The following is a 15,554-nucleotide window of genomic DNA, read 5'->3' as shown; positions in this document are numbered from 1 at the left end:
GTCAATAAGAGGAGGGAAGTTGTACTCACCCTTTAAAAAAAAAGGAAAAGAAAAAAAAGGACATGCCTAAAGCTCAGTATAAGGAATTATTAGACACATGCAAATGCAAATTCAACAAGGTTTCAGCTCACACCAGTCATTTCCATCAGCAAAATGTCTATAAACTATAAATGCTGAAGGGGTTTTAGAGAACTGTGTACCTTCTAGCTGCTGGTGGGATGTAAAGTGGTAACAGCACTAACGCAAACTGAATGGAGCTGCTTGAAAAGGTAAAAATTGAGCTACCATATGATGCGGCAGGGCACCTCTTCGGCTTATAACCTAAGACTACCAGAATCGGAAAGACACAGGCAGTCAAATGTGCACTGCAGCAATATGGAAATAGCAAAGACATGGAAGCAAAAAAAATGTCCATAAACAGATGAATGGACAAAGAAGAAGTGGTATACGTACCAAATAGAATAGTAGCCTCGGGAAAAAAATGAACAATGCCGTTTTCAGGACTACAGTTGAGCCTAGAAATAATCATATAAGGTTAACTAACTCAAAAGGGTACGACAAATATCCTATGATAACATTTATACATGTTATACTAAGATAGCTACCAATGAACATATTTCCACAGAAAAAGACACTCACAGACTTATGAAATAAACTAATGGTTAGACAAAATGAAAGGTGGGAGGATGGGTAAACTAGGACTATGGGGTTAACATACATATACTAATGTATGTTAAGTGTATAAAAACATATAACAGATAAACTGTATGAATTATATAATCACCAATACCTTTAAAATATACATTCTGTAATCACATACATGGTAACAGAATCCGAAGATGAACAGACATATGTAGGAATCATTGAGCAGTTTCTGTACAGCCAGACAATCAAAACACTCTAATCAAATTTACTCCGATAAGAAATAGAAATTACATTTAAAAAACAAACCTAAGTAAGGAGACATAAACTTCTGGGGGCTTGTCCCAGCACATTCCACTCTAATTTACAACCTCGGAACACTACCTCCAGGAAGATTCTGTTGCCCTAGTAACAAGAGATGAGAACGTAATAATGCTGCCGCCTTGTGGCTCTTTCCCACAACAGCAGCTTTAAACCCAGTGCTAATGGTTGCTTAATAGTCACATGGACTGCAGGGCTCTAAATGACACCTGCCCTGAAAAATGCCCTGGGGTAGGGAATAGGCAAGAATATTCAACACATGAGAAATTTTTCAAGAAGTCAATAAGAGGAGGGAAGTTGTACTCACTCTTTAAAAAAAAAGGAAAAGAAAAAAATGGACATGCCTAAAGCTCAGTAGAATGAATTATTAGACACATGCAAATTCAAATTCAAAAAGGTTTCAGCTCACACCAGTCGTTTCCATCAGCAAAATGTCTACAAACTATAAATGCTGAAGGGGTTTTAGAGAACTGTGTACCTTCTAGCTGCTGGTGGGATGTAAAGTGGTAACAGCACTAACGCAAACTGAATGGAGCTGCTTGAAAAGATAAAAATTGAGCTACCATATGATGCGGCAGGTCACCTTTTGGGCCTATAACCTAAGACCACCTGAATCGGAAAGACACAGGCAGGCAAATGAGCACTGCAGCAATATTGAAATAGCCAAGACATGGAAGCAGAAAAAAGGTTCATAAACAGATGAATGGACAAAGAAGAAGTGGTATACGTACCAAATAGAATAGTAGCCTCGGGAAAAAAATGAACAATGCCGTTTTCAGGACTACAGTTGAGCCTAGAAATAATCATATAAGGTTAAGTAACTCAAAAGTGTACGACAAATATCCTATGAAAACATTTATACATGTTATCCTAAGATTGCTACCAATGAACATATTTCCACAGAAAAAGACACTCACAGACTTATCAAATAAACTAATGGTTAGCCAAAATGAAAGGTGGGAGGATGGGTAAATTAGGACTATGGGGTTAACATACATATACTAATGTATGTTAAGTGTATAAAAACATATAACAGATAAACTGTATGAATTATATAATCACCAATACCTTTAAAATATACATTTTGTAATCACATACATGGTAACAGGACCCGAAGATGAACAGACATATGTATGAATCATTGAGCAGATTCTGTACAGGCAGGCAATCAAAACACTCTAATCAAATTTACTCTGATAAGAAATAGAAATTAAATTTAAAAAACAAACATAAGTAAGGAGACATAAACTTCTGGGGGCTTGTCCCAGCACATTCCACTCTAATTTACAACCTCAGAACACTACCTCCATGAATATTCTGTTGCCCTAGTAACAAGAGTTGAGAAAGTAATAATGCTGACGCCTTGTGGCTGTTTCCCACAACAGCAGCTTTAAACCCAGTGCTAATGGTTGCTTAATAGTCACAACGACTGCAGGGGTCTAAATGACACCTGCCCTCAAAAAGTGCCCTTGGGTAGGGAATAGGCAACAAAATTCAACACATGAGAAATTTTTCAAAAAGTGAATATGAAGAGGGAAGTTGTACTCACACTTTAACAAAAAAAGGAAAAGAAGAAAAAGGATATGCCTAAAGATCAGTATAAGGAATTATTCGCCACATGCGTATCCAACCTCCATAAAGGTTTCAGCTCACAACAGTCAAATGGCCATCAGCAAAAGTCTACAAACTATAAATGCTGAAGGTGTTTTAGAGAAATGTGTACCTTCTATCTGCTGCTGGGATGTAAAGTGGTAACAGCACTAACGCAAACTGAATGGAGCCGCTTGAAAAGGTAGAAATTGAGCTACCATATGATGCGGCAGGGCACCTCTCGGGCTTATAACCTAAGACCACCAGAATCGGAAAGACACAGGCAGTCAAATGTGCACTGCAGCAATACTGAAATAGCCAAGACATGGAAGCAAAAAAAGGTCCATAAACAGATGAATGGACAGAGAAGAAGTGGTATATGGACAGAATGGAATAGTAGCCTCGGGAAAAAAATGAACAATGCCGTTTTCAGGACTACAGTAGAGCCTAGAAATAATAATATAAGGTTAAGTAAGTCAAAAGGGTATGACAAATATCCTATGATATCATTTGTACATGTTATCCTAAGATTGCTACCAATGAACATATTTCCACAGAAAAAGACACTCACAGACTTATGAAATAAACTAATGGTTAGCCAAAATGAAAGGGGGGAGGATGGGTAAATTAGGACTATGGGATTAACATAAATATACTAATGTATGTTACATGCATATAAACATATAACAGATAAACTATATGAATTATATAATCACCAATACCTTTAAAATATACATTCTGTATTCACATACATGGTAACAGAATCCGAAGATGAACAGACATATGTAGGAATCATTGAGCAGATTCTGTACAGCCAGACAATCAAAAAACTCTAATCAAATTTACTCCAAAAAGAAATAGAATTAAATTTAAAAAACAAACATAAGTAAGGAGACATAAACTTCTGGGGGCTCGTCCCAGCACATTCCACTCTAATTTACAACCACGGAACACTACCTCCAGGAAGATTCTGTTGCCCTAGTAACAAGAGATGAGAACGTAATAATGCTGCCGCCTTGTGGCTGTTTCCCACAACAGCAGCATTAAACCCAGTGCTAATGGTTGCTTAATAGTCACAAGGACTGCAGGGCTCTAAATGACACCTGCCCTGAAAAATGCCCTGGGGTAGGGAATAGGCAAGAAAATTCAACACATGAGAAATTTTTCAAGAAGTCAATAAGAGGAGGGAAGTTGTACTCACCCTTTAAAAAAAAAGGAAAAGAAAAAAAAGGACATGCCTAAAGCTCAGTATAAGGAATTATTAGACACATGCAAATGCAAATTCAACAAGGTTTCAGCTCACACCAGTCATTTCCATCAGCAAAATGTCTATAAACTATAAATGCTGAAGGGGTTTTAGAGAACTGTGTACCTTCTAGCTGCTGGTGGGATGTAAAGTGGTAACAGCACTAACGCAAACTGAATGGAGCTGCTTGAAAAGGTAAAAATTGAGCTACCATATGATGCGGCAGGGCACCTCTTCGGCTTATAACCTAAGACTACCAGAATCGGAAAGACACAGGCAGTCAAATGTGCACTGCAGCAATATGGAAATAGCAAAGACATGGAAGCAAAAAAAATGTCCATAAACAGATGAATGGACAAAGAAGAAGTGGTATACGTACCAAATAGAATAGTAGCCTCGGGAAAAAAATGAACAATGCCGTTTTCAGGACTACAGTTGAGCCTAGAAATAATCATATAAGGTTAACTAACTCAAAAGGGTACGACAAATATCCTATGATAACATTTATACATGTTATACTAAGATAGCTACCAATGAACATATTTCCACAGAAAAAGACACTCACAGACTTATGAAATAAACTAATGGTTAGACAAAATGAAAGGTGGGAGGATGGGTAAACTAGGACTATGGGGTTAACATACATATACTAATGTATGTTAAGTGTATAAAAACATATAACAGATAAACTGTATGAATTATATAATCACCAATACCTTTAAAATATACATTCTGTAATCACATACATGGTAACAGAATCCAAAGATGAACAGACATATGTAGGAATCATTGAGCAGTTTCTGTACAGCCAGACAATCAAAACACTCTAATCAAATTTACTCCGATAAGAAATAGAAATTACATTTAAAAAACAAACCTAAGTAAGGAGACATAAACTTCTGGGGGCTTGTCCCAGCACATTCCACTCTAATTTACAACCTCGGAACACTACCTCCAGGAAGATTCTGTTGCCCTAGTAACAAGAGATGAGAACGTAATAATGCTGCCGCCTTGTGGCTCTTTCCCACAACAGCAGCTTTAAACCCAGTGCTAATGGTTGCTTAATAGTCACATGGACTGCAGGGCTCTAAATGACACCTGCCCTGAAAAATGCCCTGGGGTAGGGAATAGGCAAGAATATTCAACACATGAGAAATTTTTCAAGAAGTCAATAAGAGGAGGGAAGTTGTACTCACTCTTTAAAAAAAAAGGAAAAGAAAAAAATGGACATGCCTAAAGCTCAGTAGAATGAATTATTAGACACATGCAAATTCAAATTCAAAAAGGTTTCAGCTCACACCAGTCGTTTCCATCAGCAAAATGTCTACAAACTATAAATGCTGAAGGGGTTTTAGAGAACTGTGTACCTTCTAGCTGCTGGTGGGATGTAAAGTGGTAACAGCACTAACGCAAACTGAATGGAGCTGCTTGAAAAGATAAAAATTGAGCTACCATATGATGCGGCAGGTCACCTTTTGGGCCTATAACCTAAGACCACCTGAATCGGAAAGACACAGGCAGGCAAATGAGCACTGCAGCAATATTGAAATAGCCAAGACATGGAAGCAGAAAAAAGGTTCATAAACAGATGAATGGACAAAGAAGAAGTGGTATACGTACCAAATAGAATAGTAGCCTCGGGAAAAAAATGAACAATGCCGTTTTCAGGACTACAGTTGAGCCTAGAAATAATCATATAAGGTTAAGTAACTCAAAAGTGTACGACAAATATCCTATGAAAACATTTATACATGTTATCCTAAGATTGCTACCAATGAACATATTTCCACAGAAAAAGACACTCACAGACTTATCAAATAAACTAATGGTTAGCCAAAATGAAAGGTGGGAGGATGGGTAAATTAGGACTATGGGGTTAACATACATATACTAATGTATGTTAAGTGTATAAAAACATATAACAGATAAACTGTATGAATTATATAATCACCAATACCTTTAAAATATACATTTTGTAATCACATACATGGTAACAGGACCCGAAGATGAACAGACATATGTATGAATCATTGAGCAGATTCTGTACAGGCAGGCAATCAAAACACTCTAATCAAATTTACTCTGATAAGAAATAGAAATTAAATTTACAAAACAAACATAAGTAAGGAGACATAAACTTCTGGGGGCTTGTCCCAGCACATTCCACTCTAATTTACAACCTCGGAACACTACCTCCAGGAAGACTCTGTTGCCGTAGTAACAAGAGTTGAGAACGTAATAATGCTGCGGCCTTGTGGCTGTTTCCCACAACAGCAGCTTTAAACCCAGTACTAATAGTTGCTTAATAGTCACAAGGACTGCAGGGCTCTAAATGACACCTGTCCTCAAAAAATGCCCTGGGGTAGGGAATAGGCAAGAAAATTCAACACATGAGAAATTTTTCAAGAAGTCAATAAGAGGAGGGAAGTTGTACTCACTCTTTAAAAAAAAGGAAAAGAAAAAAATGGACATGCCTAAAGCTCAGTATAAGGAATTATTAGACACATGCAAATTCAAATTCAAAAAGGTTTCAGCTCACACCAGTCATTTCCATCAGCAAAATGTCTATAAACTATAAATGCTGAAGGGGTTTTAGAGAACTGTGTACCTTCTAGCTGCTGGTGGGATGTAAAGTGGTAACAGCACTAACGCAAACTGAATGGAGCTTCTTGACAAGGTAAAAATTGAGCTACCATATGATGCAGCAGGTCACCCTTTGGGCCTATAACCTAAGACCACCTGAATCGGAAAGACACAGGCAGGCAAATGAGCACTGCAGCAATATTGAAATAGCCAAGACATGGAAGCAGAAAAAAGGTTCATAAACAGATGAATGGACAAAGAAGAAGTAGTATACGTACCAAATAGAATAGTAGCCTGGGGAAAAAAATGAACAACGCCGTTTTCAGGACTACAGTTGAGCCTAGAAATAATCATATAAGGTTAACTAACTCAAAAGGGTACGACAAATATCCTATGATAATATTTATACATGTTATCCTAAGATTGCTACCAATGAACATATTTCCACAGAAAAAGACACTCACAGACTTATCAAATAAACTAATGGTTAGCAAACTGAAAGGTGGGAGGATGGGTAAATTAGGACTATGGGGTTAACATACATATACTAATGTATGTTAAGTGTATAACAACATATAACAGATAAACTGTATGAATTATATAATCACCAATACCTTTAAAATATACATTTTGTAATCATATACATGGTAACAGGACCCGAAGATGAACAGACATATGTATGAATCATTGAGCAGATCCTGTACAGCCAGGCAATCAAAACACTCTAATCAAATTTACGCTGATAAGAAATAGAAATGAAATTTAAAAAACAAACATAAGTAAGGAGACATAAACTTCTGGGGGCTTGTCCCAGCACATTCCACTCTAATTTACAACCTCAGAACACTACCTCCAGGAAGATTCTGTTGCCCTAGTAACAAGAGTTGAGAACGTAATAATGCTGCCGCCTTGTGGCTGTTTCCCACAACAGCAGCTTTAAACCCAGTGCTAATGGTTGCTTAATAGTCACAACGACTGCAGGGGTCTAAATGACACCTGCCCTCAAAAAGTGCCCTTGGGTAGGGAATAGGCAAGAAAATTCAACACATGAGAAATTTTTCAAAAAGTGAATATGAAGAGGGAAGTTGTACTCACACTTTAACAAAAAAAGGAAAAGAAGAAAAAGGATATGCCTAAAGATCAGTATAAGGAATTATTCGCCACATGCGTATCCAACCTCCATAAAGGTTTCAGCTCACAACAGTCAAATGGCCATCAGCAAAAGTCTACAAACTATAAATGCTGAAGGTGTTTTAGAGAAATGTGTACCTTCTATCTGCTGCTGGGATGTAAAGTGGTAACAGCACTAACGCAAACTGAATGGAGCCGCTTGAAAAGGTAGAAATTGAGCTACCATATGATGCGGCAGGGCACCTCTCGGGCTTATAACCTAAGACCACCAGAATCGGAAAGACACAGGCAGTCAAATGTGCACTGCAGCAATACTGAAATAGCCAAGACATGGAAGCAAAAAAAGGTCCATAAACAGATGAATGGACAGAGAAGAAGTGGTATATGGACAGAATGGAATAGTAGCCTCGGGAAAAAAATGAACAATGCCGTTTTCAGGACTACAGTGGAGCCTAGAAATAATAATATAAGGTTAAGTAAGTCAAAAGGGTATGACAAATATCCTATGATATCATTTGTACATGTTATCCTAAGATTGCTACCAATGAACATATTTCCACAGAAAAAGACACTCACAGACTTATGAAATAAACTAATGGTTAGCCAAAATGAAAGGGGGGAGGATGGGTAAATTAGGACTATGGGATTAACATAAATATACTAATGTATGTTACATGCATATAAACATATAACAGATAAACTATATGAATTATATAATCACCAATACCTTTAAAATATACATTCTGTATTCACATACATGGTAACAGAATCCGAAGATGAACAGACATATTTAGGAATCATTGAAAAGATTCTGTACAGCCAGACAATCAAAAAACTCTAATCAAATTTACTCCAAAAAGAAATAGAATTAAATTTAAAAAACAAACATAAGTAAGGAGACATAAACTTCTGGGGGCTCGTCCCAGCACATTCCACTCTAATTTACAACCACGGAACACTACCTCCAGGAAGATTCTGTTGCCCTAGTAACAAGAGATGAGAACGTAATAATGCTGCCGCCTTGTGGCTGTTTCCCACAACAGCAGCATTAAACCCAGTGCTAATGGTTGCTTAATAGTCACAAGGACTGCAGTGCTCTAAATGACACCTGCCCTGAAAAATGCCCTGGGGTAGGGAATAGGCAAGAAAATTCAACACATGAGAATTTTTTCAAGAAGTCAATCAGAGGAGGGAAGTTGTACTCACTCTTTAAAAAAAAGGAAAAGAAAAAAAGGACATGCCTAAAGCTCAGTATAAGGAATTATTAGCCACATGCAAATTCAAAGTCAAAAAGGGTGCAGCTCACACCGGTCATGACCATCAGCAAAAAGTCTACAAACGATAAATGCTGAAGGGGTTTTAGAGAACTGTGTACTTTCTAGCTGCTGGTGGGATGTAAAGTGGTAACAGCACTAACGCAAACTGAATCGAGCTGCTTGAAGAGGTAAAAATTGAGCTACCATATGATGCGGCAGGGCACCTTTGGGCCTATAACCTAAGACCACCAGAATCGGAAAGACAGATGCAGGCAAATGTGCACTGAAAGAATATTGAAATAGCCAAGACATGGAAGGAAAAAAAATGTCCATAAACAGATGAATGGACAAAGAAGAAGTGGTAAATGTACCATATGGAATAGTAGCTTCGCGAAAAAAATGAACAATGCCGTTTTTACGACTACAGTGGAGCCTAGAAATAATCATATAAGGTTAAGTAAGTCAAAAGGGTATGACAAATATCCTATGATATCATTTATACATGTTATCCTAAGATTGCTACCAATGAACATATTTCCACAGAAAAAGACACTCACAGACTTATCAAATAAACTAATTGTTAGCCAAAATGAAAGGTGGGAGGATGGATAAATAGGACTATGGGGTTAACATACATATACTAATGTTATGTTAAATGTATATAAACATATAACAGATAAACTATATGAATTATATACTCACCAATACCTTTAAAATATACATTCTGTAATCACATACATGGTAACAGGATCCGAAGATGAACAGACATATGTAGGAGTCTTTTAGCAGATTCTGTACAGCCAGACAATCAAAACACTCTAATCAAATTTACTCCGATAAGAAATAGAAATTAAATTTAATAAACAAACATAAGTAAGGAGACATAAACTTCTGGGGGCTTGTCCCAGCACATTCCACTCTAATTTACAACCTTGGAACACTACCTCCAGGAAGACTCTATTGCTGTAGTAACAAGAGTTGATAACGTAATAATGCTGCCGCCTTGTGGCTGTTTCCCACAACAGCAGCTTTAAACCCAGTGCTAATGGTTGCTTATATAGTCACAAGGACTGCAGGGCTGTAAATGACACACGCCCTCAAAAATGCCCTGGGGTAGGGAATAGGCAAGAAAATTCAACACATGAGAATTTTTTCAAGAAGTCAATCAGAGGAGGGAAGTTGTACTCACTCTTTAAAAAAAAGGAAAAGAAAAAAAGGACATGCCTAAAGCTCAGTATAAGGAATTATTAGCCACATGCAAATTCAAAGTCAAAAAGGGTGCAGCTCACACCGGTCATGACCATCAGCAAAAAGTCTACAAACGATAAATGCTGAAGGGGTTTTAGAGAACTGTGTACTTTCTAGCTGCTGGTGGGATGTAAAGTGGTAACAGCACTAACGCAAACTGAATCGAGCTGCTTGAAGAGGTAAAAATTGAGCTACCATATGATGCGGCAGGGCACCTTTGGGCCTATAACCTAAGACCACCAGAATCGGAAAGACAGATGCAGGCAAATGTGCACTGAAACAATATTGAAATAGCCAAGACATGGAAGAAAAAAAATGTCCATAAACAGATGAATGGACAAAGAAGAAGTGGTAAATGTACCATATGGAATAGTAGCTTCGTGAAAAAAATGAACAATGCCGTTTTTACGACTACAGTGGAGCCTAGAAATAATCATATAAGGTTAAGTAAGTCAAAAGGGTATGACAAATATCCTATGATATCATTTATACATGTTATCCTAAGATTGCTACCAATGAACATATTTCCACAGAAAAAGACACTCACAGACTTATCAAATAAACTAATGGTTACCAAAATGAAAGGTGGGAGGATGGGTAAATTAGGACTATGGGGTTAACATACATATACTAACGTATGTTAAATGTATATAAACATATAACAGATAAAGTATATGAATTATATAATTACCAAGACCTTTAAAATATACATTTTGTAATCACATACATGGTAACAGGATCCGAAGATGAACAGACATATGCATGAATCATTGAGCAGATTCTGTACAGCCAGACAATCAAAACACTCCAATCAAATTTACCCCAATAAGAAATAGAAATTAAATTTAAAAAACAAACATAAGTAAGGAGACATAAACTTCTGCGGCTTGTCCCACCACATTCCACTCTAATTTACAACCTTGGAACACTACCTCCAGGAAGAGTCTGTTGCCCTAGTAACAAGAGATGAGAACGTAATAATGCTGCTGCCTTGTGGCTCTTTCCCTCAAGAGCAGCTTTAAACCCAGTGCCAATGGTTGCTTATATAGTCACAAGGACTGCAGGGCTGTAAATGAGACACGCCCTCAACAATGCCCTGGGGTAGGGAATAGGAAAGAAAATTCAACACATGAGAAATTTTTCAAGAAGTCAATAAGAGGAGGGAAGTTGTACTCACTCTTTCAAAAAAGGAAAAGAGAAAAAAGGACATGCCTAAAGCTCAGTATAAGGAATTATTAGCCACATGCAAATTCAAATTCAAAAAGGTTTCACCTCACACCAGTCATTTCCATCAGCAAAAAGTCTACAAACTATAAATGCTGAAGGGGTGTTAGAGAACTGTGTACCTTCTAGCTGCTGGTGGGATGTAAAGTAGTAACAGCACTAACACAAACTGAATGGAGCTGCTTGAAAAGGTAAAAATTGAGCTACCATATGATGCGGCAGGGCACCTTTTGCGCCTATAACTTAAGACCACCAGAATCGTAAAGACAGATGCAGGCAAATGTGCACTGCAACAATATTGAAATACGAAGACATGGAAGGAAAAAAAAAGTCCATAAACAGATGAATGGACAAAGAAGAAGAGGTATATGGACAGAATGGAAGAGTAGCCTCAGGAAAAAAATGAACAATGCCGTTTTCAGGACTACAGTTGAGCCTAGAAATAATCATATAAGGTTAAGTAAGTCAAAAGGGTATGACAATTATCCAATGATATCATTCACACATGTTATCCTAAGATTGCTACCAATGAACATATTTGCACAGAAAAAGACACTCACAGACTTATCAAATAAACTAATGGTTAGCCAAAATGAAAGGTGGGAGGATGGGTAAATTAGGACTATGGGGTTAACATACATATAGTAATGTATGTTAAATGTATAGAAACATATAACATATAAACTATATGAATTATATAATCACCTATACCTTCAAAATATACATTCTGTAAACAAACACATTGTAACAGCATCTGAAGATGAACTGACATATGTATGAATCATTGAGCAGATTCTGTACAGCCAGACAATGAAAACACTCTAATCAAATTTACTCTGATAAGAAATAGAAATTAAATTTAAAAAACAAACATAAGTAAGGAGACATAAACTTCTGGGGGCTTGTCCCAGCACATTCCACTCTAATTTACAACCTCAGAACACTACCTCCAGGAAGACTCTGTTGCCGTAGTAACAAGAGTTGAGAACGTAATAATGCTGCCGCCTTGTGGCTGTTTCCCACAACAGCAGCTTTAAACACAGTACTAATAGTTGCTTAATAGTCACAAGGACTGCAGGGCTCTAAATGACACCTGCCCTGAAAAATGCCCTGGGGTAGGGAATAGGCAAGAAAATTCAACACATGAGAAATTTTTCAAGAAGTCAATAAGAGGAGGGAGGTTGTATTCACTCTTTAAAAAAAAAGGAAAAGAAAAAAAAGGACATGCCTAAAGCTCAGTATAAGGAATTATTAGACACATGCAAATTCAAATTCAAAAAGGTTTCAGCTCACACCAGTCATTTCCATCAGCAAAATGTCTATAAACTATAAATGCTGAAGGGGTTTTAGAGAACTGTGTACCTTCTAGCTGCTGGTGGGATGTAAAGTGGTAACAGCACTAACGCAAACTGAATGGAGCTTCTTGAAAAGGTAAAAATTGAGCTACCATATGATGCAGCAGGTCACCCTTTGGGCCTATAACCTAAGACCACCTGAATCGGAAAGACACAGGCAGGCAAATGAGCACTGCAGCAATATTGAAATAGCCAAGATATGGAAGCAGAAAAAAGGTTCATAAACAGATGAATGGACAAAGAAGAAGTAGTATACGTACCAAATAGAATAGTAGCCTGGGGAAAAAAATGAACAACGCCGTTTTCAGGACTACAGTTGAGCCTAGAAATAATCATATAAGGTTAAGTAACTCAAAAGGGTACGACAAAGATCCTATGATAATATTTATACATGTTATCCTAAGATTACTACCAATGAACATATTTCCACAGAAAAAGACACTCACAGACTTATGAAATAAACTAATGGTTAGCAAAATGAAAGGTGGGAGGATGGGTAAATTAGGACTATGGGGTTAACATACATATACTAATGTATGTTAAGTGTATAAAAACATATAACAGATAAACTGTATGAATTATATAATCACCAATACCTTTAAAATATACATTTTGTAATCACATACATGGTAACAGGACCCGAAGATGAACAGACATATGTATGAATCATTGAGCAGATCCTGTACAGCCAGGCAATCAAAACACTCTAATCAAATTTACGCTGATAAGAAATAGAAATGAAATTTAAAAAACAAACATAAGTAAGGAGACATAAACTTCTGGGGGCTTGTCCCAGCACATTCCACTCTAATTTACAACCTCAGAACACTACCTCCAGGAAGATTCTGTTGCCCTAGTAACAAGAGTTGAGAACGTAATAATGCTGCCGCCTTGTGGCTGTTTCCCACAACAGCAGCTTTAAACCCAGTGCTAATGGTTGCTTAATAGTCACAACGACTGCAGGGGTCTAAATGACACCTGCCCTCAAAAAGTGCCCTTGGGTAGGGAATAGGCAAGAAAATTCAACACATGAGAAATTTTTCAAAAAGTGAATATGAAGAGGGAAGTTGTACTCACACTTTAACAAAAAAAGGAAAAGAAGAAAAAGGATATGCCTAAAGGTCAGTATAAGGAATTATTCACCACATGCGTATCCAACCTCCATAAAGGTTTCAGCTCACAACAGTCAAATGGCCATCAGCAAAAAGTCTACAAACTATAAATGCTGAAGGGGTTTTAGAGAAATGTGTACCTTCTATCTGCTGCTGGGATGTAAAGTGGTAACAGCACTAACGCAAACTGAATAGAGCCGCTTGAAAAGGTAGAAATTGAGCTACCATATGATGCGGCAGGGCAACTCTCGGGCTTATAACCTAAGACCATCAGAATCGGAAAGACACAGGCAGTCAAATGTGCACTGCAGCAATACTGAAATAGCCAAGACGTGGAAGCAAAAAAAGGTCCATAAACAGATGAATGGACAGAGAAGAAGTGGTATATGGACAGAATGGAATAGTAGCCTCGGGAAAAAAATGAACAATGCCGTTTTCAGGACTACAGTTGAGCCTAGAAATAATCATATAAGGTTAACTAACTCAAAAGGGTATGACAAATATCCTATGATATCATTTATACATGTTATCCTAAGATTGCTACCAATGAACATATTTCCACAGAAAAAGACACTCACAGACTTATCAAATAAACTAATGGTTAGCCAAAATGGAAGGTGGGAGGATGGGTAAATTAGGACTATGGGGTTAACATACATATACTAATGTTATGTTAAATGTATATAAACATATAACAGATAAACTATATGAATTATATAATCACCAATACCTTTAAAATATACATTCTGTAATCACATACATGGTAACAGGATCCGAATATGAACAGACATATGTAGGAGTCTTTTAGCAGATTCTGTACAGCCAGACAATCAAAACACTCTAATCAAATTTACTCTGATAAGAAATAGAAATTAAATTTAATAAACAAACATAAGTAAGGAGACATAAACTTCTGGGGGCTTGTCCCAGCACATTCCACTCTAATTTACAACCTTGGAACACTACCTCCAGGAAGACTCTATTGCTGTAGTAACAAGAGTTGAGAACGTAATAATGCTGCCGCCTTGTGGCTGTTTCCCACAACAGCAGTTTTAAACCCGGTGCTAATGGTTGCTTAATAGTCACAACGACTGCAGGGGTCTAAATGACACATGCCCTCAAAAATTGCCCTGGGGTAGGGAATAGGCAAGAAAATTCAACACATGAGAAATTTTTCAAGAAGTCAATATGAAGAGGGAAGTTGTATTCACTCTTTAACAAAAAAAGGAAAAGAAGAAAAAGGGTATGCCTAAAGCTCAGTATAAGGAATTATTAGCCACATGCGTATCCAACCTCCAAAAAGGTTTCAGCTCACACCAGTCAAATGGCCATCAGCAAAAATCTACAAACTCTAAATGCTGAAGGGGTTTTAGAGAACTGTGTAACTCCTAGATGCTGGTGGGATATAAAGTGGTAACAGCACTAACAAAAACTGAATGGAGCTGCTTTACAAGGTAAAAATTGAGCTACCATATGATGCGAAAGGGTACATTTTGAGCCTATAAACTAAGACCACCAGAATGAGAAAGACAGAGGCAGGCAAATGTGCACTGCAGCAATACTAAAATAGCCAAGACATGGAAGCAAAAAAAGGTCCACCAACAGATGAATGGAAAAAGAAGAAGTGGTATATGGACAGAATGGAATAGTAGCCTCGGGAAAAAAATGAACAATGCCGTTTTCAGGACTACAGTAGAGCCTAGAAATAATAATATAAGGTTAAGTAAGTCAAAAGGGTATGACAAATATCCTATGATATCATTTATACATGTTATCCTAAGATTGCTACCAATGAACACATTTCCACAGAAAAAGACACTCACAGACTTATCAAATAAACTAATGG

At 37.2% G+C, this 15,554-nt stretch overlaps 1 long non-coding RNA gene across 1 annotated transcript; it reads left to right on the top strand.

The window, feature by feature from the left end:
- Positions 1–1,343: 1,343 nt before the first annotated feature.
- On the top strand, positions 1,344–3,364 carry LOC309622110. Its single transcript, XR_014240519.1, has 2 exons — positions 1,344–1,775; positions 3,020–3,364. It is a non-coding gene; the product is annotated as an uncharacterized lncRNA (long non-coding RNA).
- The last annotated feature ends 12,190 nt before the right edge of the window (positions 3,365–15,554 follow it).

This window comes from Balaenoptera borealis, assembly GCF_965194805.1.
Source record: "Balaenoptera borealis genome assembly, contig: HAP1_SCAFFOLD_1584, whole genome shotgun sequence".
Lineage (NCBI taxonomy): Eukaryota > Metazoa > Chordata > Mammalia > Artiodactyla > Balaenopteridae > Balaenoptera > Balaenoptera borealis.
Note: the sequence above shows the minus strand (reverse complement) of the source record. Positions and strands in the feature narration are given on the sequence as shown.